General features: G+C 36.4%; 1 protein-coding gene across 1 annotated transcript in view; it reads left to right on the top strand.

The window, feature by feature from the left end:
• Hpse2 (heparanase 2 (inactive)) overlaps positions 1–27,599 on the top strand; it is a 690,427-nt gene that overhangs the window by 216,611 nt on the left and 446,217 nt on the right. The window lies entirely within an intron of this gene.

Below are 27,599 nucleotides of genomic sequence, written 5' to 3'. Positions count from 1 at the left end.
GAAGCATTGGACTTGAACAACATAATAAACCAAATATACCTAACATATAAATAACATTCTCTTCACCAACAACAGAAAACACATTCTCAAGTTCATATGTATCCTTGTCCATTATAAATCATTGTTAGAGTACAAAATAAGCTAGAGATTGAGTAAAAAGATTAAAATCATACCAAATATCTTTTCCAGCCACAATGATATTTAAGTAGAAATCACTTAACAAGAGAAATGTCAGGAAATTCACAAACACAAAAATTAATAGCATGTTTTTGAACAACCAATGGATCAATGAAAAAAATTGAGAAATTAGAAAATATCTTGAGTCCAATGAAAAGAGACACACCTAATATCAAAACTTATAGGATGAAACAAGTTAGTTGTATGAAGGAAGTTTACAGCAATTAAAAAAAATCTCAACCTAATACAACATTTAAAGAAAACAGAAAAGAAAAGATATGCCCAAAATTAATAGAAGGAAGGAAATAATAGGCTAGAGAAACAATAGAAAATATCAACCAAAAGGAAGAGTTGGTTTTTGGAAAGATAAATAGACAAACCCATAGCTAGACTAAGAAGAAAGAGAGAAGACTCAAATTAGTGAAAAAGAGACATTACAACTGATACCTCAGACATACTAAGCATTCTAAGAGGCTATTATAAACAATTATATACCAAAAATATTGGATCACTTAGAAGAAATGGATAAATTTCTAGACAATACAACACACTAAGACTTAATTATGAAGAAGTAGGACATCCAAACAGACCAATAACTAGTAAGGATATCTGGTCAGTAATAAAAAATAGACTCCCATTAAAAAAATGCCCAGGACTTGATGATGTCACTAATGAATTCTGTCACATTTAAAGGACAACTAATACCAACACATTTCAAGCTCTTCCAAAAAACTGAAAAAGAAGTAATACTTCCAAACTCATTTCAGGAGGCCAACCATTTCCCTGATATCAAAGGCAAACAAGGGTACCATAATAAAAGATAATTATAGGCCAATATCCTTTATAAAGATAGATGCAAATATCCTCAATGAAATAATAGCAAACCAAGTTGAACAGCACATTAAAAGGATCATTCTCCATAATCAAGTAGGATTTATCCCAGGGATGCAGGTTTTGTTTAATATATACAAATCCGTAAGTATGCCATGCCACATTATTTGAATGAAGATAAAAGATATAATTTCAATAGAGTCTGAAAGAGCATAGTACAAGATTTCAACATCTTTCATGATAAAACTCTCAACATATTAGATATGGAAGGAATTTACCTCAACATAATAAATATATGATAAACCCACAGCTAACATCATAACCCATGGTGAAAAGTTCCTTTGAAAGCTAAGTAGATGAAGATGCCTACTCTTGTCTCTTCTATTCAGCAAAGTTTTGGAAGGCCTAGTCAGATCAGTTAAACAAGAGGGAAAAAAATGAAGGACATCCAAATTATAAAGGAAGAAATTAAATTGTCCTGTTTGCAGATGACATGATCTTATATATAGAAACCCCCAAGGATTCTATCAAAAGGTTATCAAAGCCAATAAAGGAATTTAGTAAAGTTGCTGGATAAAAAAATCAATATGTAAAAATCTGGGCTACTTCAATACTTCAACAAAGAAATCTGAAACAGAATCAAGAAAATAATCCCATTCATAATAGTTACCAAAAAAGTAGAAATAAATTTTACCTTAGAGGTAAAAGACCTATACACTAAAAACTATAAAACATTGATAAAAGAAACAGAAGACACAAATAAATGGAAAGATAGAATTGATAGAATAAATATTGTCAAAATGTCCATATTACTCACAGTGATTAACAGATTCAATATGATCTCTGTTGAAATTTCAAGACCTTTTTTTTGTTGTTTTTTGCTGAAATAGAAAAAGCAGTCCCAAAATTCATATGGAACCACAAAAAACCCTGAATAGCCAAAGTAATCTTGAGCAAAAAGACAAATGCTTCAGGCGTCACACTATCTGACTGAAAAGACTATAAAGCTACGGTAATCAAAAAATCATGAGGTTAGTACAAAAGCAGACCAATGGAATAAAATAAAGAGCTCAAAAATAAATCATGTAATTATGACTGATTGACTTTTGACTAAGGTGTCCAGAACATAATGAGGAAAGGACAGTTTTTTTCAATAAATAGTGTTTGGAAAACTAGATATCAACATGCAGAAGGATGAAATGAAACCCACTTCTCATACCATATTCAAAAAATCAATTCAAAATGGATTAAATAATTGACTTAGCTGGGCACGGTGGTGCACATTTGTGATCTCAGAGATTGGAGGGCTGAGGCAGGAGGATCTAAAGGAAGCCAACCTCAACAATTTAGAAATACCTTGTCTCAAAAAAAAATTAATAAAAATAAAAAGGGCTGGAGATGTAGCTCAGTGGTAAAGTATCCCTGGGTTCATTCCCCTGTATTAAAAAAATTAATTATTTAAACTAACTAATGATTTTAAAATGAGAAAAGGACCTGAATAAATAGTTCTTAAAAGAAGATGTAAGATGTCAATAAGGTATACAAAACAGTGTTTAACATCACTAATCAGAAAAATGCACGTTAAAACCACATTGAGATATCACCTCAGACCTGTTAGAATGGATATTATTAAAAAGGTGAAAGGTAATGAGTGTTGGCAAGGATGCGGAGACAGGGGAATTCTTGCATAGTGTTGGTGAGAATATAAATTAGTGTAGTAGAGCCATTTTGGAAAACAGTATGGAGGTTTATTAACAAATTAAAAGTAGAACTATCTTTGATTTAGCGATCTCTCTACTGGGAATATATCCAAAGAAAATAAAATTAGTGTGTTAAGGAGGTGACTTCACACTCACGGCCATTGCAGCACTATTCACAATGGCCAGGATACAGAATTAACCTAAGTGTTTACCACTGGTTGAATGGATAAAGAAATTGTGTTAATATGAACAATGGAATCCTTTTTAGCCTTTAAAAAAGAATATCCTGTCATTTGCAACTGCATAAACTTTTAAATTTATTTAATTATTTATTAATATCAGTATGGACTATGAGTATTTATTTATTTTGGGTACTGGGGATTAAACCCAGAGGTGCTTTACCACTGAGCCATATCACTAGTCTTTTTTATTTTGAGACAGGGTCTCTCCAAAGTTTCTCTAAGAGGATGGTCTTCAGTTTCTCCTACCTTGGCCTCCAGAGTTGCTGGGATTACAAGTGTGTAGAGGTGTGCCCAACAGGATATTTATTTTATATTTTGAGTTTTTAATCACTATTAATTTACATATTTCATTGTCTAAATTGTTTCAGCTTTGATTATGTGATACTTTTCCAGTTAGTTTCTCTGTCCCTTAGAAATACCTCATCATTGGAAATTTTTGTTGTAGACCATATGGCCTGTAAAGTCTCAAATATTTTACTTATCTGATCCTTTACAGAAAAAGTTTATGAACTTTTTATCCAGACTCTTCTATGTTTTTTAGGAAAACGCTGTAGCTATAACTTGATGCAGTATAAATTTCCAAGATTTTCATATTTAAATTCATGTTATGCTTTTTCACTCAGACCTTGAACTTAACCCTGAATTATAATAACCAATGATACCTCAACAAGCCTTTCTTAAACAATCATGGATTTGGGTGATTATGTTCCTTTGGTTGGCTGTTTCTTCACCTAAGTACTTGATTAGTTTTAAAGCGCCTTTTCTGTCCACAGTTTTTTTTCATTGAAAGGAAACATTTTAAAATTTAGATGCATCATGTCTTTATTTCTTTTACTAATTTGTACTAAAAGAATTCATACAATAACAGCCTAAGTTGTTTAAAGAGTTATGTACTTGAGAAATTTTTTGTTGATAGCACCAGTTCCACCATATAGAAGGAATTAGGTAGAAAGTTTAACATGAAGCTAAATATGTTGTCTATAGAGTTCTGCACAAGTCCACCAAGCTTATTTCCTTGGTAAATTTAGTAAAATTGGAAACAAAGTTTCCAGTAGTGAAATGTGAGTACTTTAACCCACTTCTCCTAAGTGTTTACTAAGCCGTATGTATGCTGTGACCTGCAGTGAGAGAAAATAAATATCAGGCTCCATGGTGGTTTCATATGTCTCAACATCTGGGTTTAGGCACAAATCTTATTTTAAAATGGTTTTCACACTCCAACATGATCATCCTACAAAATTAGTAAAATTGTCAATAGAGAGTGATTAGAGAAATGGAGTGATTTATTTCAAATAATAAACATATTAAAGTCCCAATGAAGCAACATTAGTTTTATAAGTTCAAATTGTAGTTCACCCCTATAATGTCACAGATAGGTGGTGTGGATAAGGCTGACACTCATATACTTTCTCTGGTATATTGAGACCAATATTCTATATAATGCCATGTGCACAGGGGCACATGACCCACAGTATAATCTAATTCATATTACAGCATAGTGGTGCTATATAATAGAATTTTACTATAAAAATAAATTTTAAAATAATGGACTGAAAAGGTTAAGGTTCTCTCAGGTACATTAAGCTTAGCACATAATATAAAGTTTTATTTTTTTTTCTTGCATTGCCAATCTTTTCAAATGAGTAGTCTGACCCTTGACTTGCCCTTTCGATCTACACTCTCATTAGCTCTCTGAAATATGCCTCCCCTGTCATTACTTGCATAAATCTGAACTTTGAAGTTACTAGGAGCTCCTAACTGCCAAATCCAGTTTTCTTTTCCTAGTTGCAGTTTTCTTGATTTGTATACACCATTTGTTACTGTTTCACTCCTCTGAGTGTGTATTTTGTTTTGTATTTACATCTTAAAGTATTTTTTATTTCTTAAGTTTGGTTCTTGTCTCCTTAATGTCTTACTTCTATTAAGGAGCCTATTATCATCAGGGTTAGTAGAGTCCAACATTTGATTCACCTTTTCTCCTATTTTCGATACCAGTAAGTGAACAAGTTCTAATAATTCTTTTCTTCCACTGCCTTTTTACTGTGTGCTCTGCATTTTTGTAAGTATTAAGTGCTGTCCATTGTGTGTCAGGGATGTTTTATTTTTCTCGTCTCCTCCATTCTCTACTACTTTATTGTTCCGCATCTGCACTGCTACGACAACCACCTCAGACTCTTTTCTCTGCTTTATTCTTTCTCCATTAATCAATTTATCATAACCAAGGACAAATGAAATTTCTTTTTGGGGATGGGGTGCGGGTGGTACCAGGGATTGAACTCAGGGACACTCAACCATTGAGCCACATCCCAGCCATATGTGGCTCAAGCGGTAATGCGCTTGCCTGGCATGCGCGGGGCGCTGGGTTCGACCCTCAGCACCACATAAAAATAAAATAAAGATGTTGTGTCCACCGAAAACTAAAAAATAAATATTAAAAATTCTCTCTCTCTTAAAAAAAAAAAGAGAGAGAGACAGGGTCTAACTGAGTTGCTTAGTGCCTTGCTTATGCTGAAGCTGACTTTGAACTCACAATCCTCCTGCCTCAGCCTCCAGAGCCACTGGGATTATAGGCTGTGCCACTGCACCCAGCCCCATATGACATTTCTTAAAAGTGAATTTCATGACATACAAGGAACTGTAGTGGCTCCCCACTATTGAGAGAATAAAGTATAACTCGTAAACTTAACAGTGGAGTGATTCCATGATCTGGTCTAAGCCTGTCTTTAGTGTTAACTTCGTCCTTCCTATATAATTCCATTTTGTTCATAGAACTCACCTTTTGTTTGGCATTCTCTGATTGAAAATCATGGTAAAGTCTAGTTGAATTTTTTAAAATGCCTTCCCTATTCCATTCCACTGCACATCCTTCAAGTCCCAGGTCACATCTCACTTCCAGTGAAATTGCTTCAGTAGAGAGTAGCCCATGAAAAGGCAGCACAGGGTACAGGAAAAAATTTAAGAGATTTAGAGATTTGAACTCAGGGGACTTATCTCTGCTGATCATCTTATGAGTGACTTTGAATGAATCACTTAAGACTATACAATTACCATCATATGGATGTTGGGAAGATTAAACAAATAGAAACATGTAAACTTGCCAGGTATCACATCTTGGCACCTGGTAATTGCCCACAAATGTTTGTTGCATCTGAATCTTTAAGAGTCAAATTGTTTGCATGATTGTTTGCATGTTTTTCCTTTGTATTTTTACTGCCTACTATTGTGAATGATCTCTTCATGATCTCTGCTTGCCTCACTCCAATCTCTATACTATAAAGAAGAGTACTTTGGTTACACCATGTGGCCAGTGATTGATAGGCTTTTTTACGTGATGACATAGGCTTTAAATACAACCATTTTTCTCCTTTTCCCTCAACTTTATCATCCTCAAAGGTCCTCATATATACACACCCATGTATTTAGAGTTGAGCAGTAATAGATAAATCTATTAACTTGCATTACCTGGAATTCTCCCTCTGACTTGTCTTGCCCTTTGGGCAGAACCGAAGGGAATAAAAACTTGTTCATCAGGCTGGGGATATAGCTCAGCTGGTAGTGCTTGCCTCACATGCATAAGGCCCTGGGTTCAATCCCCAGCACACACACACACAAAAATTGTTCACTGATAATGACAAAAGGGTTTTCAATGTTGGAATCACTCTAGTATCCTCTGGTATTCAGGAGATATCACTACAACCTTAAAGGCCTTGTGATTGGGTAGAGCATACCTTTCACACGGGTTTTCTCTTACTGTGGTACAAAACTCTGAGTATTAGGTTATCCTTACTTGACCTTTCATATAATAAGTGCATGACTATCAAGGGAGAGGTATTGAAATTTAACACACAAAGTCTTATGTAATTCTGAGACTGATGGGGGAATTAATGGAAGGCTGAGTGATCTCGTTCAATTACTTTGTTCAGAAAAAAATGATTTGAGGTCTAGCATCCAGAAGAGTTTGGAGCTAAATGAGGGAGGATCTATGTTTTCAAGCAGTTAAAGCCAAGGTGTGATGATTATTTACAGGTGTGTTCATGCCCTTTTTATAAAAAGCTTTCACAGGCAGATAATACTGGCCCAAATTGTGAAGAATCTGTGGTGGTCTTTCATCTCTTCAACACTTAGAATTTCCCTCTAGGCTCAACAAAAACTAGGTGAGCCTCCATTAGGAAGATAATTTAGGGCAAAATTAAATAAAAAACCCACTCAATTGTTCTTTTTTAATTTGGAAAAAAAAGTTTTCAAAAATTACCTAGAAGGAGAGTGTTTGGATGACAGTGTGTTTATCTGTGGTCTCCTACCTCAAATCACAGATTTCTCTGTTCTATTTGCCTGTTATACAATGTATCCAACTAAGTGTTGGCATGACCTTCTGACATTAGAATAAAGACTTTGTCTAATTTCAGCACAGTTAACTTTGCATGTGGTGTAGTACCTGTAATGGAAACTTCAGGACGGAATGGCTTGGGTGTGGCTAGGTAATACATTTTACCTATTGTATTATAAATAAACTACTGCCCCTGATGGAAGGGAAAGATCACTGTGCTGTGCGACATGCCTTCTGTGAGACAAGACTCTGACCACTAATGACACTTGTGCTTTTCATTACGACAGAGGTGTTAACCACATCATGCTGGCTGTGCTCCAGTCCCAGCCATTGCAGCCTTCTGCTTCTGCAGCCTTCCTCATCTTTGCCTCAGTTGGCTGTAGAATTCTTCACTTCCTGTCCTAAACTTTTGTGAGGTGTCATGACTGTTAAACAGCTGCCAGGTTGCAGGCCAGATGTGGCTGTACTTTAGTGTGCATGAAGTGTTCCTCCTATAAAATATTAGATAGTTTTTAAAAATCTGTTTTGAAGGTTTGTAAACCACTTAGGATTCTTTCAGATAAGACGGCTATTTGTATATTCTTAAATTGTGTGTAAAAAATGCACCAAAATATAAAATACAAATGGTGGAAATACTGTAGTCCTTTTAATCTCCTGTTTATATGTTGCCAGCTTCTTTGAGAGGAACAAGTGGATATAATTCAACTAGACTTTTAAAAAAAAACTATAACAAGGGTTTTAATTCAAGGCCTCTAAAATGTAATAATTGCATTGAGTTTAGAGTGGGAAAAGTTTGTTTTGACTATAGTAGGGACATTATCTAGGGACAGGAAACAAAAGGAAGGAATAAATGTATACTTAGGTTATTATGAAGGTATAATTTACACATAGTGAAGTACAAAGTTGTTAAGTAAGCAATTTGATCAGTTTTCACAAGTGCATACCCTTGTTATCCTAACCCTACTGGCACCCTGTACATTGCCATCACAACCAGAAAGTTCACTTTTGCTCCTTTCCAATCAATGCACACCCATTCCCACCTTTAACCAACCACTGGTCTGATTTTTGCCACTATGGATTAAATTTGTGTCATGGTTTGGATGTGATGTGTCCCCTCAAAGCTCATGTGTGAGACAATGCAAGAAGGTTAAGAGAAGAAATGAATGGGCTATGAGAGTTTCAACCCAATCCGTGAATTAATCCCCTGATGGGATTAACTGAGTGGAAACTGAAGGAGGGAAGGGTGAGGCTACAGGAAGTAGGTCACTAGGGGGAGTGTGCCTTTGGATTATACATTTTGTGTCTGGAAAGTGGAGTCTTTCTCTACTGCCTGATCATCATATGAGCCACTTCCTTCTGCCATGAGGTTCTTTCTGCCTCACCTGGAGCCCTATGGAATGGAGCCTGCTATCTATGGATTAAGACCTGAAACTGTGAGCCCCCAAAGTAGCTTTTACTCCTCTAAAATTGTTCTTGTCAGGTCTTTTTGTCCGCAGCAGTGAAAAAGCTGACTAAAATAGAAATTCATACCAAGAAGTGGAGTTGTTGTTGTGACTAACCTAACCATGGGGTTCATAAGTTTTTGGAGCTTTTTGGAATTGGTGGGAGGAATTTTGAGATATTTAGTAGTGGAAGCTGGAAATGCTTTAGATTGTTGTCAGCAGAGCTTAATGGGCGATTCTGGTGTGAGCTCAGAAGACCAGAATGCCAATAAGACTGTGCACAGTAAAGATTGTTCATGAGGTTTTAGAGGAAAAGGAGGACACTATTGGTTATTGGAGTAGAGGCCATTCATGTTATGTTTGGGGTGAGAAGTTGTCTTTCAGTTTGCCTATGTCCTGAGACTTTCTCTGAGGCTTATTTTAAAAGTGATGGACTTTGTCATCTGGCAGAAGAAATTTCTAGGCCCCATAACATTCAGGCAGGGGCATGGATATTGCTGGTGACTTTTAGCCTAATTTATTGTGATCAGAAAGCAGAGCAGAAAGATTTGAAAAACTTGGACTAGAAAAGCAGGAGTAAAACTGGGGCTAAGGAATTTGCAGTTGTTAAAGACATTACTGCCATTAAAGAAATGCTTAAGGCTTTGAGATTATAAGAAAGATGGCTTGAGGGCATCTTGGGAATTGGCAAGACAACACCAATCTCAGGCTTAAGGGAGTAAAAGTAAAAATTCTCTTGAGAAGAGAACAGTGGGACACTGTTCTTGCACAAGGGGGCCTAGGAAGTTTTGTCAATGTGCTCAGCCACTCAGACACTCAAAGGCTGCTGCAGCCAGGGTCCACAAGGCTTGTCTGCTGCTCTAGATGGCAGCAGACCTTGACATCAACCATGGGGGGCTGGTTCTGCAGGAATGCATGAAGTTGGAGTTTGGGAGTCATGGAGACTTCCATCGAGATTTTAAAGGAAGGCCTGGGAGGCCAGGCAATGCAGCAGGGTCTGACTCCCTGTGAGTGCCCCTGAGAATGCAATGTGTGGAGATTTGAGGAGGAAGCTGAAGTGTCAGTGGAGACCTCTGAGTTTAAGATATGTCAATAATAAATGTGGGACATCATCAGGAAAGATGCAGGAATTGAGCAGAGACAAGCCAACAGAAAGGCCACTTGGGCTACAACCAGCAAAGCCAGAGATGGAGCTACATAAGCCCTTTAGAGAGAATGTCACAATGCCATGTGCTCCAGATGCCAGTCATGGAACTACAGGACTTATTGCCCAACTGGATTTCTGTCTTGCTTTGGTCCCATCACTTCTTTCTATGCCCTATTTTTCTGAATGGAAATATTTACTCTGTATCTTTATATATATTGGATTCTTGTAAATTGCTTTTGATTTTTACAGGTGCTCATGAGGGAAGTTTGCCCTGAGTCTTAGAGGAGACTTTGAACTTGAACTTTTGGGCAATATTGGAACTGTGGACACTACGGGGATTCTTAGAAATGGATTAAGTGTATTTTACATTGCGAGATAGTCATGAACTTTTGGGACCAGGGTCAGAATGTTATGGTTTGCATGTGAGGTGTCCCCCAAAAGTTCATGTGTGAGACAATGCAAGAAGATTTAGAGGAAAAATAATTGGGCTATAAGAGCCTTAACCCAATCAGTGAATTAATATCCTGATAAGTATTAACTGAATGGTAACTGAAGGTGGGTAGGGTATGGCTGGAAGAGGTGGGTTATTGGGGGCTTGCCTTTGAGGTATATATTTGGTGTGTTGAGCCTAGTCTTTTTCTGCTGTTCAATCATCATGTGAACTGCTTCTCTCCACCATACTCTTCTGTCATGATGTTCTGCCTCACCTCGCACCCAGAGGAATGAAGCCAGCTGTCTATGGACTGAGACCTCTGAAACTATAAGACCCGAAATAAACTTTTCCTCCTATACCATTGTTCTGGTTAGGTCTTTCAGTCACAGCAGTGAAAAAGCTGACTAAAAACAATTTGATAATTCTAGATCTTTACATAGAGTCATGTAACATGTACAGTTTTTTGTGTGTCTGGCTTCTTTTGGTACAATGTTTTTGAGATTCATCTGTATTGCTCTTTATATAAATACTTCATCCATTGTTTTTTGATACTATTTTTTTGATACTATTTTTGAGCACTATTTAATTTTATGAATATGCCACAGTTTATTTATCCATTATCCTCTTATGAGCATCTGAATTGTTTATGATCTTTGCTACGTTGAATAAATCTTCTCTGCCATTCTTTTTTTGGGGGGAGTTACTGGAGGTTGAACCCAGGGGCACTTAACCACTGAGCCACATTCCAACCTTTTAAAATATATTTTATTTAGAAACAGGGTCTTTCTGAGTTACATAGGGCCTTGCTAAGTTGCTGAGGCTGGCCTGGAACTTGCCATCCTCCTGTCTCAGCCTCCTGAGTTGCTGGGATTACAGGTATGCACCACCATGCATGGCTCTGTGGCCATTCTTAAGGCTTTTTTCGGCATAAGTTTTAAAATTCTTTTAGCTTACCTCCCTTTGACCAACTTGTAGGGTTAGATGTTCTCTTGGCCTCTGAAAAACATCCTGGCTTTTGCTCTAAGCAGGTAGAATGTTCACAGCCAGTCAGCTATTCTTAAATAGGTCCATATACTTCTTTCAAGTTGAGCAGCATTCCAGCCAAGGCTTGGCTATTTTTATACCCATTCTGCATCAATGTTGTGATTATTGCACTTACATACTTTGGTTAAAAAGTATGTTAACCAACAAAACAAAATCCAAAGTTAGAATTGTGGAGTAATAGGGTAGTTAGACATAGGTTTAGTATTTTTAGGAAACTGCCCAACCATTTTCTAAAGTGGTTCCATTTTATAATCTTTTTTTTTTTTTAATTTTTTATTGTTGGCTGTTCAAAACATTACATAGTTCTTGATATATCATATTTCACAATTTGATTCAAGTGGGTTATGAGCTCCCATTTTTACCCCATATACAGATTGCAGAATCACATCAGTTACACATCCATTGATTTACATATTGCCATACTAGTGTCTGTTGTATTCTGCTGCCTTTCCTATCCTCTACTATCCCCCCTCCCCTCCCCTCCCCTCCCCTCTTCTCTTCTCTCTCTGCTCCCTCTACTGACATTCGTTTGTCCCCCTTATATTATTTTTCCCCTTCCCCTGACTTCCTCTTGTATGTACTTTTGTATAACTCTGAGGGTCTCCTTCCATTTCCATACATTTTCCCTTCTCTCTCCCTTTCCCTCCCACCTCTCATCCCTGTTTAATGTTAATCTTCTTCTCATGCTCTTCGACCCTACTCTGTTCTTAGTTACTCTCCTTATATCAAAGAAGACATTTGGCATTTGTTTTTTAGGGATTGGCTAGCTTCACTTAGCATAATCTGCTCTAATGCCATCCATTTCCCTGTAAATTCTATGATTTTGTCATTTTTTAATGCAGAGTAATACTCCATTGTGTATAAATGCCACATTTTTTTTATCCATTCATCCATTGAAGGGCATCTAGGTTGGTTCCACAGTCTAGCTATTGTGAATTGTGCTGCTATGAACATCGATGTAGCAGTGTCCCTGTAGCATGCTCTTTTTAGGTCTTTAGGGAATAGACCGAGAAGGGGAATAGCTGGGTCAAATGGTGGCTCCATTCCCAGCTTTCCAAGAAATCTCCATACTGCTTTCCAAATTGGCTGCACCAATTTGCAGTCCCACCAGCAATGTACAAGTGTACCCTTTTCCCCACATCCTCGCCAGCACTTGTTGTTGTTTGACTTCCTAATGGCTGCCAATCTAACTGGAGTGAGATGGTATCTTAGGGTGGTTTTGATTTGCATTTCTCTGACTGCTAGAGATGGTGAGCATTTTTTCATGTACTTGTTGATTGATTGTATGTCCTCCTCTGAGAAGTGTCTGTTCAGGTCCTTGGCCCATTTGTTGATTGGGTTGTTTGTTCTCTTATTGTCTAATTGTTTGAGTTCTTTGTATACTCTGGATATTAGGGCTCTATCTGAAGTGTGAGGAGTAAAGATTTGTTCCCAGGATGTAGGCTCTCTATTTACCTCTCTTATTGTATCTTTTGCTGAGAAAAAACTTTTTAGTTTGAGTAAGTCCCATTTGTTGATTCTAGTTATTAACTTTTGTGCTATGGGTGTCCTATTGAGGAATTTGGAGCCGGACCCCACAGTATGTAGATCGTAGCCAACTTTTTCTTCTATCAGACGGCGTGTCTCTGATTTGATATCAAGCTCCTTGATCCATTTTGAATTCACTTTTGTGCATGGCGATAGAAAGGGATTCAGTTTCATTTTGTTGCATATGGATTTCCAGTTTTCCCAGCACCATTTGTTGAAGATGCTATCCTTCCTCCATTGCATGCTTTTAGCCCCTTTATCAAATATAAGGTAGTTGTAGTTTTGTGGGTTGGTTTCTGTGTCCTCTATTCTGTACCATTGGTCCACCCGCCTGTTTTGGTACCCGTACCATGCTGTTTTTGTTACTATTGCTCTGTAGTATAGTTTGAAGTCTGGTATCGCTATACCGCCTGATTCACACTTCCTGCTTAGCATTGTTTTTGCTATTCTGGGTCTTTTGTTTTTCCATATGAATTTCATGATTGCTTTCTCTATTTCTACAAGAAATGCCGTTGGGATTTTGATTGGCATTGCATTAAACCTATAGAGAACTTTTGGTAATATCGCCATTTTGATGATGTTAGTTCTGCCTATCCATGAACAGGGTATATTTTTCCATCTTCTAAGATCTTCTTCTATTTCTCTCTTTAGGGTTCTGTAGTTTTCATTGTATAAGTCTTTCACCTCTTTTGTTAGGTTGATTCCCAAGTATTTTATTTTTTTTTTAAGATATTGTGAATGGAGTGGTTGTCCTCATTTCCATTTCAGAGGATTTGTCGCTGATATACAGGAATGCCTTTGATTTATGCGTGTTGATTTTGTATCCTGCCACTTTGCTGAATTCATTTATTAGCTCTAATAGTTTCTTTGTAGAGCCTTTTGGGTCTGCTAGGTATAGAATCATGTCATCTGCAAATAGTGATAATTTAAGTTCTTCTTTTCCTATTTTGATGCCTTTAATTTCTTTCGTCTGTCTAATTGCTCTGGCCAGTGTTTCGAGAACTATGTTGAACAGAAGTCGTGAGAGAGGGCATCCCTGTCTTGTTCCAGATTTTAGAGGGAATGCCTTCAATTTTTCTCCATTCAGAATGATGCTAGCCTGAGGCTTAGCATAGATTGCTTTTACAATATTGAGGTATGTTCCTGTTATCCCTAGTTTTTCTAGAGTTTTGAACATAAAGGGATGCTGTACTTTGTCGAATGCTTTTTCCGCATCTATCGAGATGATCATATGATTCTTATTTTTAAGTCTATTGATGTGGTGAATAACATTTATTGATTTCCGTATATTGAACCAGCCTTGCATCCCAGGGATGAATCCTACTTGATCATGGTGCACAATTTTTTTGATAAGTTTTTGTATCCGAGTGGCCAGAATTTTATTGAGGATTTTTGCATCTAGGTTCATTAGAGATATTGGTCTGTAGTTTTCTTTCTTTGAAGTGTCTTTGTCTGGTTTAGGTATCAGGGTGATGTTGGCCTCGTAGAATGAATTTGGAAGTTCTCCCTCTTTTTCTATTTCCCAAAGTAGCTTGAAAAGTATTGGTATTAGTTCCTCTTTAAAGGTTTTGTAAAACTCTGCTGTATACCCATCTGGTCCTGGGCTTTTCTTAGTTGGTAGTCTTTTGATGGTTTCTTCTATTTCCTCAATTGATATTGGTCTGTTTAGGTTGTCTATATCCTCCTGACTCAATCTGGGCAGATCATATGACTTAAGAAATTTATCTATGCCTTCACTATCTTCTAATTTATTGGAGTATAAGGATTCAAAATAGTTTTTGATTATCTTCTGTATTTCTGAAGTGTCTGTTGTGATATTGCCTCTTTCATCCCGTATGTTAGTAATTTGAGTTCTCTCTCTTCTTCTCTTCGCTAGCATGGCTAAGGGTCTGTCGATTTTGTTTATTTTTTCAAAGAACCAACTTTTAGTTTTGTCAATTTTTTCAATTGTTTCTTTTGTTTCGATTTCATTAATTTCAGCTCTGATTTTAATTATTTCTTGCCTTCTACTTCTTTTGCTGTTGTTTTGCTCTTCTTTTTCTAGGATTTTGAGATGAAGTATGAGATCATTTATTTGTTGGTTTTTTCTTTTTTTAAGGAATGAACTCCAAGCAATGAATTTTCCTCTTAGAACTGCTTTCAATGTGTCCCATAGATTCCGATATGTTGTGTCTGTGTTTTCATTAATCTCTAAGAATTTTTTAATTTCTTCCTTGATGTCTTCTATAACCCATTGATCATTCAGTAACCTATTGTTCATTCTCCAAGTGATGTATTCTTTTCCCTTCCTTCTTTTATCGTTGATTTTCAGTTCCATTCCATTATGATCAGATAGGATGCATGGTATTATCTCTACTCCTTTATATTGTCTAAGAGTTTCCCTGTGACATAATATATGATCTATTTTTGAGAAGGATCCATGTGCTGCTGAGAAAAAAGTGTAACTGCTTGATGTTGGGTGGTATATTCTATATATGTCAATTAAGTCTAGGTTATTAATTGTGTTATTGTGTTCTATAGTTTCCTTATTCAACTTTTGTTTGGAAGATCTGTCCAGTGGTGATAGAGGTGTGTTGAAGTCTCCCATGATTATTGTATGGTGGTCTATTAGACTCTTGAACTTGAGAAGAGTTTGTTTGATGAACATAGCTGCACCATTGTTTGGGGCATATATATTTATGATTGTTATGTCTTGTTGGTGTATGGTTCCCTTGAGCAGTATGTAGTGTCCCTCTTTATCCCTTTTGATTAACTTTGGCTTGAAATCTATTTTATTTGATATGAGTATGGATACTCCTGCTTGTTTCCGAAGTCCATATGAGTGATATGATTTTTCCCAACCTTTCACCTTCAGCCTATGTATGTCTTTTCCTATCAAATGCGTCTCCTGTAGGCAGCATATTGTTGGGTCTTGTTTTGTGATCCATTCTACTAGCCTGTGTCTCTTGATTGGTGAGTTTAAGCCATTAACATTTAGGGTTATTATTGAGATATGGGTTGTTCTTCCAGCCATATTTGTTTATTTATGTTACTAAACATGGTTTGTTTTCCTCTTTGATTATTTTCCCCCCTTTAGTGTCCTACCTCCCACTGTTGGTTTTCATTGTTATTTTCCATTTCCTCTTCCTGTAATGTTTTGCCAAGGATGTTTTGAAGGGCTGTTTTTCTAGCTGCAAATTCTTTTAACTTTTGTTTATCGTGGAAGGTTTTAATTTCATCTTCCATCCTGAAGCTTAATTTCGCTGGAAACACAATTCTTGGTTGGAACCCATTTTCTTTCAGTGTTTGAAATATGTTATTCCAGGATCTTCTAGCTTTCAGAGTCTGTGTTGAAAGATCAGCTGTTATCCTGATTGGCTTACCCCTAAATGTGATCTGCTTCCTTTCTCTTGTAGCTTTTAAAATTCTCTCCTTATTCTGTATGTTGGGCATCTTCATTATAATGTGTCTAGGTGTGGGTCTCTTATGATTTTGCACATTCGGCGTCCTGTAGGCTTCTAGGATTTGGGGTTCTGTCTCATTCTTCAAGTCTGGGAAGTTTTCTCGTATTATTTCATTGAATAGATTGCTCATTCCTTTGGTTTGAAACTCTGTCCCTTCCTGTATCCCAATGACTCTTAAATTTGGTCTCTTGATGTTATCCCATATTTCTTGGATGTTCTGCTCATGGTTTCTTAACAGTCTTGCTGAGCTGTCTATGTTCTTTTCAAGTTGAAATACTTTATCTTCATTGTCTGATGTTCTGTCTTCTAAGTGTTCTACTCTGCTGGTAGTATTCTCCATTGAGTTTTTAAGTTGGCTTATTGCTTCCTGCATTTCTAGGATTTCTGTTTGTTTGTTTTTTATAACCTCTATTTCCCTGTATAGTTGATCTTTTGCTTCTTGGATTTGTTTATGTAATTCATTGTTGAAGTGATCTTTCATTGTCTGATTTTGCTGTCTGATGTCTTCCTTGAGACTCCAGATCATCTGAAGCATGTATATCCTGAATTCTTTATCTGACATTCCATCTGCTGCAGCTATTACCTCTTCTAACGTTGAGTTGACCTGCAATGCTTGTGGTCCTTTCTTTCCTTGTCTCTTCATACTGTTCGCGTTCCTTTCTACTTGGTGAAACTGTTGTGCTATTGAATTTTCCCCCTATATATTTATATTGGTCTTGTATAGTTGCAAAGTCTCCCTCGCAGGCGCGGGCGGCGGCTCTGTCCCTCTGCGGGCCGCTAGGCTTGTTCTGTCGGTGGTCACAGTTCTGTCTACTTTGCAGGCGCAGGCAGCGGCACTGCCCCTCTGCAGGCCTCTGGGGCTGTACTGCCAGTGGGTCGCAGGTCCGCCTACCTTGCAGGCGCGGGGGGGGGGCGGCTCTACCCTTCCTCAGGCCACTGGGCCTGTTCTGTCTCTCTGTTGCAGGTCTGGCCTGTTCTGATGGTGGTCACAGTTCCGTCTACCTTGCAGGCGCTGGGGGGAGGGGGCGGCTCTGCCTCTCAGCAGGCCGCTGCTCCTCTTCTGCCGGTGGGTCGCAGGCCCGCCTACCTTGCAGGAGTGATTGGAAGCTCTGTCCCGCCTTGGGCCACTGGGCCTTCTCTGTCCGTGGTCACAGTTCCACCTACCTGGCAGGCGCGGGGGGTGTGGGGCGGCTCTGCCCCTCAGCAGGCCGCTGGGCCTGCTCTGTGCATGGTCACAGTTCCCTCTACTTTGCCGGCACAGGGGGAGGGGGCGGCTCAGCCTCTCAGCAGGCCGCTGCTCCTCTTCTGTCGGTGGGTCGCAGGCCCGCCTACCTTGCAGGAGTGATTGGAAGCTCTGTCCCGCCGCGGGCCACTGGGCCTTTTCTGTCGGTGGTCACCGTTCCGCCTACCTGGGAGGTGCGGGGGGTGGGGGGCGGCTCTGCCCCTCAGCAGGCCGCTGGGCCTGCTCTGTGCGTGGTCACAGTTCCCTCTACCTTGCCGGTCGGAAACAGAGTTTTTAACTTTCAGTAGTCTAGTGTTCTTTTACCTAAAAGCCAATTTGAATCTATTAGTAAGGCCAGAAAAGAGTAAATAGAAGAAATTAACATTTCTTAAACCTGTCATTAAATTAGACACTATGCTAGTTTTTCATAAATCTCATTCCAATAACTCTTACACTAAACTTTTGAGACTGTGAGCCCCACTTTCCAGATTAGGATGTTAAGGGTCTTGTTCCAGATCTTACATTAATACATGGGTAGAGCCAGGGTTAAACATGCCTGCATCTGAAGCTCACGTTTTCCCCATTTATATCACACTGATTCTGACACCTAGAAAAGGGAACTTTGGACAGAAATTTTGTTGATAGAAATTTAAAAAATACAGAGAGGTACAGGGCAAACGGAGAGCATAAAAGAATAAAGATATCTAAAAAGAAAAGGGAGGAGCTTGGGCAGTCTTAGAATCTGTTTGACCAGTTATATTTTATTCAAAACCAGGTTATGTAAGTGTGGAGTTGATTCTTCTTGAGTTTTTTTGTTTTTGTTTTGTCTTGTGGCTGGTGTACTTGAGTTTTTCTCTAAATATTTCATATTCTCAATATTGGTAAATTGCTACGTAGCATAAACATATTCCCATCATTGGCTATGATGGATAGCTACTGAAATAGTTGGGATTTGGAATGGTTCTAATACATATACTTTTTTCCAGATTAGTAGCTAAACCACAGCAGGAATTGAAGCATAAAGGAAAAACATTTGAGATGTCAACCAGAATGTACAGTTACTAGACATAAATAAATGTTCTTTTTATTTAACATTAAAAGTTGAACAGTGAAGTAATACTAGGTTTGATCATATCAAAGTGCCAATATTCTAGCACTGTTAAAAATTGAAACAACAAAACAATAATTTAGTGACAGTAAATCTTTATGGTGTGTTTCCATTAACATAATTTTCCCATTTAAGTGTTAAAGCAAAACTGAAAGAACCTTATCCTTTTAGAGATGAAGCTAAGAAATGTTGAGTTGTCCAATGGTGCTTAGGCTGCACAACAGCAGAGTTTAAGTTTGAGCTGGGATCTTTCTGACTCAAAAAAATCTGCCTTTCAGAAAATGAGGATTATAGTTATGGAGAACTACAAAAAGAAACTGCTTGTAGTGATAATTACTTGTCTGTGGTGTTCATCTCACATGGAATGTATTATTTTCATTTGAATTAAGCCATACAAAAAGGGGTATTTTGCCTCCCTAGTTGCAGGTGACTTACTGGTTTAGAACAACCATCTTCATCTTTTCTGAGGCTAATCCATTTTAGCTTTCCCTCTTTCTACTTGCAGACTCCTTTTCTGGACATTTATGCTATTCAAATATTTTGGGGGGGTGGGAAATAGGGAGAATGTTTGCAACACATTGTCAGTAATAAAGGATTTCTTGGTTTTCTATTTGCTATTCCTTTTTTAGTGATTTCCTATAGTAGTTATTATCAATAAAGCTGCACAAACACTGAATGAGTGGATACTGAACCATTATCACTGGGAAAACAGGATTAGGTTTCTATGAACTTCCGATCACATCTTTAACAACCAGTTGATACATACCTTGTTTTATATATGTGTGTTTAAAGACATCTAATACACAGTAGTATAAGTAATTATATACATTATTTCCTTATAATATTAGCTGAGAGAGGCGTCCTATTTTCTTGACTGAGAGATTTGGATAACATGATTGTAAATTCCTTTAGCTTTCAGCCTCACAACAATGCTGTCCAATAAGCTTTCAGATGGTAGGTCATCATCTCATGAATCCAGAAATATGGTTAAATTTTCTTTCTCAGGTATAAATCAGCAAATTGTTTTTTCCTTTTTCTGGTTGTATACTGTTAATTCCTTACCATTGCATTCATGGCCAACAGCACTCCAGCTCGTGACTGAAGGAAACTTCTCTTGCATACACATTTTTTCCATAAGGTTCATCATAGCTTTCTTGAACTTAGGAACACTATACAGCACTTAAGCACTATGATTTGGATACATAAATAGTGAAAAATCATGAAATGAAGCACAAAAATATGAAAAATGTGGCACTAAATAGGCCAAGAAAAGGACACTTACTTATATTTTGAGAGTTAAAATAAGAAGGTACAGCTTCCCCTTGTTTGACATCAGTTGGGAACATGCATGTCTCCAATTTTTTGCCATTCTACAAATGTCTGAAAATGACCAAGAAAGCTCAACTAGTATTCACATTGAGGTTACAAATAAATTTTAAGCAAGTAGACAAATTTGCAAGTACTGGTTCAGGGAAAACAAAGATCAGCTATAATGGGATTTATTGCAAACCACAGTTTTTTTATGTTTTGCAATTCTCAGGCCTTTTATGAATCTTTGAATGACTCAGGAAGAATAAAAAAAAGTCTTAAAGTGCTACATGCTTTATTACTATGTATTTCACATAATAGCCTGTAAATAAAACTTGGAAATTTATGATCAGGTTACTATTAAGTGAACAGAAGCTGAAGTTAGCAAAATATATTAATGAGAAGTGCAAATAATGCAAGAAGCTACTGGTTTGTTAAAATTTAACTGTGGCAAAACAGCATCAAATTGCCAGGTTAATTTCACCAGTTATCTTGCTACTACCCTATATGTCATTTTTTTTGAAGGCCTGCTGAAATAAGATGATTCATTTGAGACTATAGCTCTTTTTCCTTATGTTCACACAAAGGCACTTGTTTATTTAAAAAATTACATAAAAAATATACTTAATATTTGCAAATTTTAACATTTGCATAACAAATTTGGTGTAGTGGCTAAACCTCAGGTTGTGGAATGAAGTCTGATTAAAAATCAACCTTTTATTAGCTCTGTGGATTTGGGCCTATTTACTGTCCTTGAGTCTATTTCTCCTTTGTAAAAGTGGTGAAATAATGGTATATTGTTTTATATATATTATAAATATATAAAATATGTAATTATATGCATAAAATTTACAAAATGTATGGAGTCTATGTTTCATATATACTATAATACTTGACATATAATTCATATTCTTAAATAATTTTAGGTAATATGGATTAACTTGTAAAAATGCTTAGCTTAATACCAACTAAATATCAACATTTCAGAAAAAGTATATATATTTTTATTTTTATTTTTTGGTACCAGGGATCAAACTCAGGGGCAGTCAACCACAGAGCCACATCCCCAGCCCTATTTTATATTTTATTAGAGACGGGGTCTCACTGAGTTGCTTAGTACCTCGCTATTGCTGAAGCTGGCTTTGGACTCCCAATCCCAAGCCTCTGGGATTTCAGGCATGCACCACTGCACCTGGTAAGGTATATATTTTTATAAATAGCCTATTTTAAATGAGAATGCAACAATTCTCTATGGAAGGAAAAGTGATTCATCCCTGTTTATTATTATGATGATGATGATTATTATTTGTTTTAGAGTAAAGTCACAGAGAAGTTGCTTGCTTCTCAAATTATACTGCCCATAAGTCTGGGTTAGGCATCCCTCTTATGAGTTTACAGTGAATCCTTTTTTGACAGTTCTGAAGGCCAAATTAAGGTGTCATCAGAGCTAGACTTTATTAGAAGGCTCTAGGGTAAATTCTACTCCTTACCTCTTATAGCTTCTGGTGACTTTAGGCATTCCTTGGTTTGTGACTGTTACTCCAGTCTCCACCTCTGGGGTCATATTGCCTCCTCTATTCTATTTATTTTCCTGTGTGTTTCTCTTATGAGCATACATGACATTGGACTGAGGGACCACTTATAATCCAGGATGATTTCATCTCAAATCTACAAGGACCCACTTTTCCAAATAAAGTAAGATTCAAAATTTTCAGAGATTTGAGGTGTATATTTTGAGCAGCCATTTTTAGCCAAGCACAGAGAGCAACAGCTGTCAAGTCCATTTTTATGATAGTACGAACAGTTCCTTACTTCAGGTGTGAGGAATGGTTATGTTGCCAACTTTCAACAGAGAAATGGCAGTGTGTACAAAAACAGCTCAGCTAAACTTAAGAAGTTGTCATTTTAGAGTATATTACATTCTGAATATCTTCCCAGCCACCCAATTTTTCTTATTGAAAGAATTTAATATTCAGCTTTCACCCCTATCCTAGAAAAGAAGGCAGGCTCTGGAACCAGATTGCTTAGTGGAATGGAGGCTTGGTACCCCATTGTTTACTAGCCATATGACCTTAGGTAAGTCTTACCTATAAAATGGAAATCATAACAGTACTTACCTCATTAGGTTGTTGTAAGGATTAAATGAGCTGAAACATGTAAAGCATTAGAACAGAGCTGGCACACAGCAAGTACTTAACATGCAATAACTATTATTAGCTATTGTTGTACTTCCTTTCTTGGGGATACAGAGAAATATAAGACATTTTCCCTTTCCATGAGGTCTGTAATATCTTCTAAGAAAAAGGGACTAATATAGTTGAGTCTTGGTTGTAAGATGATAGAACAAAATTCTGTCCCAGAGGTTGTTGTCATAAATCTTTAATCAAATAAGGAATCCTGAACTTGGTAGGGGAATAAACTAGAAGGGTTAGGCAATTGAAGAGTTTTAAAGAAAAAAATGGACAAAATGTGGCAACTTTATTCTACCTTATTATGATGGGGGAGAGGAAACCATCTTTTTCTTAGCTTCACTCTATTTCTAAAACCTGCACTGGTTAACCTTTTTCCTTAAGGTGAATGAATTATAAGTACCTGTAAGGGCAAATTGTTTACCTGAGAAGACAACAACAGAGACTGAAATTAGAATAGGCTTTTTCTAATTTGTTAAATCTGAAAAAGATTTTCTGAATCTGAACCTTCTAATTTTTGAAAAAGTATCCCAGGTTCAAGAGTTTGTTCTACTTATAATTGCTAACTGAAGACTGATTGCATAGATACTAATAACTTCTGCATAGATACCAGAAGCCTATTCTAATTTCAGTCTCTGTTGTTGTCTTCTCAGGTAAATAATTTGCCCTTACAGGTACTCTCCTGCTCTTCAATTTCTTGAAATACATGAATGAGATCTCAAACATCTCTGATATGAAAGGGGAATTTCTTGAATAAATTACATATAATGATAGTTTTCTATAAATATTTTTTCTCCTTCTCATTCCTCCATATTATGGAAATACAAGAAAAAGCCAAGAAAGAAGAGCAAAGCCTTATGAAAAGGTGGCTGTTGTTTCTTTGAACAGATAGTGTGATCTCACAGTAGTTTTTCTCCTTTTCATGTATGCAGCAGAGTGCACACTGATCAGCCAAATATATTAGCATTATAATCTAAGCAACTGTTTCAGTTTTTCCATCAGACCCAAGAAAATTTTGTGAAAAGCAGTCACTCAAACACAAGTGAAACTGGAGTCCACTTAGGAAATAATGTTGAAGAAGATAAAATTGAAACTAAATTTGAAGAACACTCTTATTTTCAAAGTTCAGACTTCATCTAGTTGTTGTTCATTCAAAGAAGAGAAATCTAAAATTTCATCTCCTATATTGAACACTAAAATGCTAAAACTGATATGGTGAGGATCAGAATGACAACACGAATAGCATTAAGTTTCCCCACTAATACAGATTTGGTTTGTTCTTAGTCAACATTAGTTCTTGCTTCCAGAATATTAGTATCTATGCAATCAGTCTTCAGTTAGCAATTATAAGTAGATCTTTTTTAACAGCCAAAGAGAACAAGGGAATATAATTTGTGTAATTAATAGATTGTGCTGTTCATCAACATAATGGATATTCATGATAAATATATTTGTGCTTAAAGTTGAATTACTATGCCTAACATACAACTCAAAATTTTCTACAATTTTAAAATATAATCTATTTATATGATTACCAGGTAATACTTTTCTCTAAAAAGATGCATCATTCTTTTAAAATCCCACATTAAAGATAAAGATAAAACTATTTGGTATTACAAATCATCCTATTTACTGGTTCAATTCCCCTTAAGTTTTGAATCCCTCTTTTGTCAGGGATTTTGTTATATTATCATGGGCATGGTGGTGTTAGTAGTAGCAGTAAGGAAGATAAAGTGATTGGATGTGTTTTTTAAAAATTATTTCATGTTTTCCACTTCATACGTTATAGGTAATTTGAAAAGTAGAAAAATTAGAAAACATCACCCAAATATACTTTTGGAAAATTCCAACATAAAGCATAGGCTGCTTAATTTTTTCCCCTGAAAAAATTCTATATTCTTGTTCTTATAAGTTGTTCACATTTGGTAAATCTATAAACTATGAATTAGTAAAATGAATGGACAAATGAATATGACTAAACAGTGATGGCAAAAACATAAAATGTTTGGAGGCAAGGAAGTATCAGTGAGAGGATATAGGGGTGTTCATGCACTGCTAGTGGGACTGTACACCAATATAACCATTTTGGAAAACAAATGGAGTGTGTTGACTTTGAAATTCCGCTATGAGTTTATTCCTGTATGGAAATTCTCATGTGAGTGTGTAAGGAGACACATACAAGGATATTTGTTGGAGTTTTATTCATGCAGGGAGTTGGAGCAATCTGCATGTTCATTACCAGGCGAATACATAGATAAAATGTAATTGCATAAATAAGAGTATTATGCAGCAGTTTCAGGCAACCTATTTGTTGTTATATGTAGCAATGGTGAATGGATCATAAAAGCATTGTGAAAGAGACAGTGGTATATAATATCATTTACATAAATTCAAAATACATGTTTTCACAGTAGTACACATTTATAAAAACACATAAAAGGAAAATATATTAAAACACTTAAATGGTTATCTTTGTTCAGGATGGGGGATTGAATGTGATATGGATATAAAAAGAAAAAAATAAATGAAAGAAGAACGGGTCTTTGCAATGATCAGTGAAGATAAGGTGCCATAAACAGAGTATAATTAATAAAATCTTCTGCATTTTAAATCATGAATGAAATAAAACAACAAAAGCAATGTTATAACAATTACAGAAAAAAATTAAAATATGTAAATACAAATTCTAAATTGTTTGAAAGAATAGATTTTGTTTTTCTTGTTAGTCTTTGTAACTCTTGTGCCTGGCTCATAATAGTAATGTTAAGATTTTTGTCAATTTAATTAGTAAAATGAATGGACAAATGAACATGACTAATTATTTTTCATGAATTCTGCATTTCTTATGGTTATTATTATCAAGTTTTAAACTTCTCTGAATCAGGAAAGCCTCTTAGTTTTGGTGGCTTTGTGCACTGTATCACAAACTGTGCAAATGGGATCAGAGGCTTCTTTCTGAAATACAGATTTGATTACACCATGACTAAATGCTTTGTTGGTTCCATCTAAACTTTTAGTGGGAAAATGGCTTTTTAGAACTTAACAAGAGCATGATTGACTTCTGACTACACTTATTTTTTATTTTTTCAATATTTCCTTTTTTATTAGTTCATTTTAGTTCTATATACTATTAGAGTTTATTTTGACATAATTATACAAATGTGGAGTATAATTTGCTCTAATTCAGTCCCCAATACTTCCCCTTTCTCTTTTTCCTCCTTCCTCCTCTTTCCTTTCCTCCACTGTACTGATCTTTCTTCTATTTGTTTTAAGTTGTTTAAAAATTAGTATCTGTATATGTACATAGGAAAGTTTGGTCTGATTCATACCACCATTCTTCCCTTTTCCAGTTCCTCCTCCCTTCTCCTAAACCCTCTTCCTCTACTCTTTTATTTTCATGCCCCTTTCCCTTTACTTCTTCCCTAATATTGGTCTACCTTCTGCATATCAGAGCAAACAATCAACCTTTGATTTTCCTGGTCTGGCTTATTTCACTCAGCATGAGGACCTCCAGTTCCATCCATATACTAGCAAATGCTATAACTGCATTCTTCTTTATGACTGAATAATACTCCATTGTGTAAACAAAGCACATTTTCTTTATCCATCTGTTGATGGGCACCTAGGTTGGTTACATAACTTGGCTATTATGAATTGTGCTGTTGTAAATGTGGCTGCATCCTTACAGTATGCTGATTTTAGGGTTTTGGGTAAATATTAAAGAGTGAGATTGCTGGGTCATATGGTGGTTTCATTTCTAGATTTTTGAGGAATCTCTAAACTGCTTTCCAGAGTGGTTGCACAGATTTGCAGTACTACCAACAATGTATGAGTGTATCTTTTTCTTATTCACATCCTCAACAACATTTATTATTATTTGTAATCTTGGTAATTGTCATTCTTACTGGAGTGAGATGAAATCTTAATGTAGATTTGATTTACATTTTCCTGACTGCTAAAGATGTTGATCATTTTTTCATGTTTTTTTATTGTCCATTTGCCTTTTTTCTTTTGAGAATTATCTGTTTAGGTTTTTTTACCCATTTATTGTTTGTGTGTGTGTGTGTGTGTTAAGTTTTTTGAGTTCTTTATATATTCTGGATATTAATGTCCGATCTCAGAAGCAAGTGGCAAAGATCTTCTTCTATCCTGTAGGCTCTCTCTTCATGTTCTTGTTTCCTTTGCTGTGCAGGAACTTTTTAATTTGCTGTTGTCCCACTTATTGATTCTTGCTTTGATTTCTTGTGCTTTAGGAATCTTGTTAAGAAATTTGATGCCTGTGCCAATATGTTGGAGTGTTGACCTTAGGTTTTCTTCCAACAGTTGCAGAGTTTTTAGTTTTAGTTTTTAGAAGACAGTTGTCTTCTGTCTTCAGTTCCTTGATCTAATAGTGTAATAGTTCTTTGATCCATTTTGAATTGACTCTTTGTGCACGGTGAGAAATAGGGATCAAACTTCATTTTTCTATTTATGAATATCTAGTTTTTCCAGCACCATTTGTTAGAGACTATCTTTTCCCAAAGTATGTTTTTGAGACCTTTATTAAGTATCAGATGGCTTTTTAAAACTTAACATGCACTTAATTGGCTTCGACACTTTTTTTTCCTTCATCACTTTCCTGAAGCACCCTGTCCTCCCTGCCAAAGGGAACTTCTTTCATTTTGCAATATATGACTTTTTGTTGGATGACTTCTTGCCTCTCCACATCTGATCTTGCAATAATGCTTTTTCGCTCTCAAAATTATGGGATGATTGCAGGTACTTGGTACAATAAACAGAATCTATTTTAGGTGACTTATTTGTGATGAGCAGTCATTATTCATGGGATACAGTGATAATAGAAAAGGGTAAATACTTAAGTCAATGGACTCTTTAAGTATCACCGTGTCCTTCATTTTCACTGTCCCTAATTAACCCTTACCTTGATTTCACTACTTAGAGAGGCTTCAATAATTATAAAATGTCAAAGGTGACCTTTGAGGTCACTTTTGGTGTAAATTCCTAGGACACTAGTTAGGGACTGAAGGCAACAGGGGAAGTAACTGGCTTAATGTCACAGTGTCTTCTGTCTTCAATTAAAGGTACTTTCTAGGAACCATATCCCACTGCTTCTTAATTAACCTGAAGTGAGGACCCAACACAAACACTTACCTAGGAAAAATTTTAAAAAGAAACACAAAGAAAAAAGGGTTAAAGAGCAAACTTAACCATTTGCTTCTTTGCAGAATATTTCTTTTCCTACTGAATAGGGGAAGTCTGAACAAAAGTAGTTGGCATTGGGCATCAGAAAAAAAGCAACTGGCTTATCTGGTCTAGAAATGAAATATGGACATTTTCTTTGTGATGCTGAAGAGCAGGTGGGAAAAAGAAAATGTAACAATGGAAAATCCTTGGTTTACTAAGACTTGACTTAAATAAAATGGCTTTACATAGTTTTCTCTAAGCCAAGGTAAATTTTT

Source organism: Marmota monax, unplaced genomic scaffold (assembly GCF_021218885.2).
Source record: "Marmota monax isolate L192 unplaced genomic scaffold, Marmota_monax_Labrador192_F-V1.1 WCK01_AAM20220418_F8-fsc00004, whole genome shotgun sequence".
Classification (NCBI taxonomy): Eukaryota; Metazoa; Chordata; class Mammalia; order Rodentia; family Sciuridae; genus Marmota; species Marmota monax.
The sequence above is the reverse complement of the archived record's forward strand: the minus strand, read 5'-3'. Positions and strand labels throughout refer to the sequence as shown.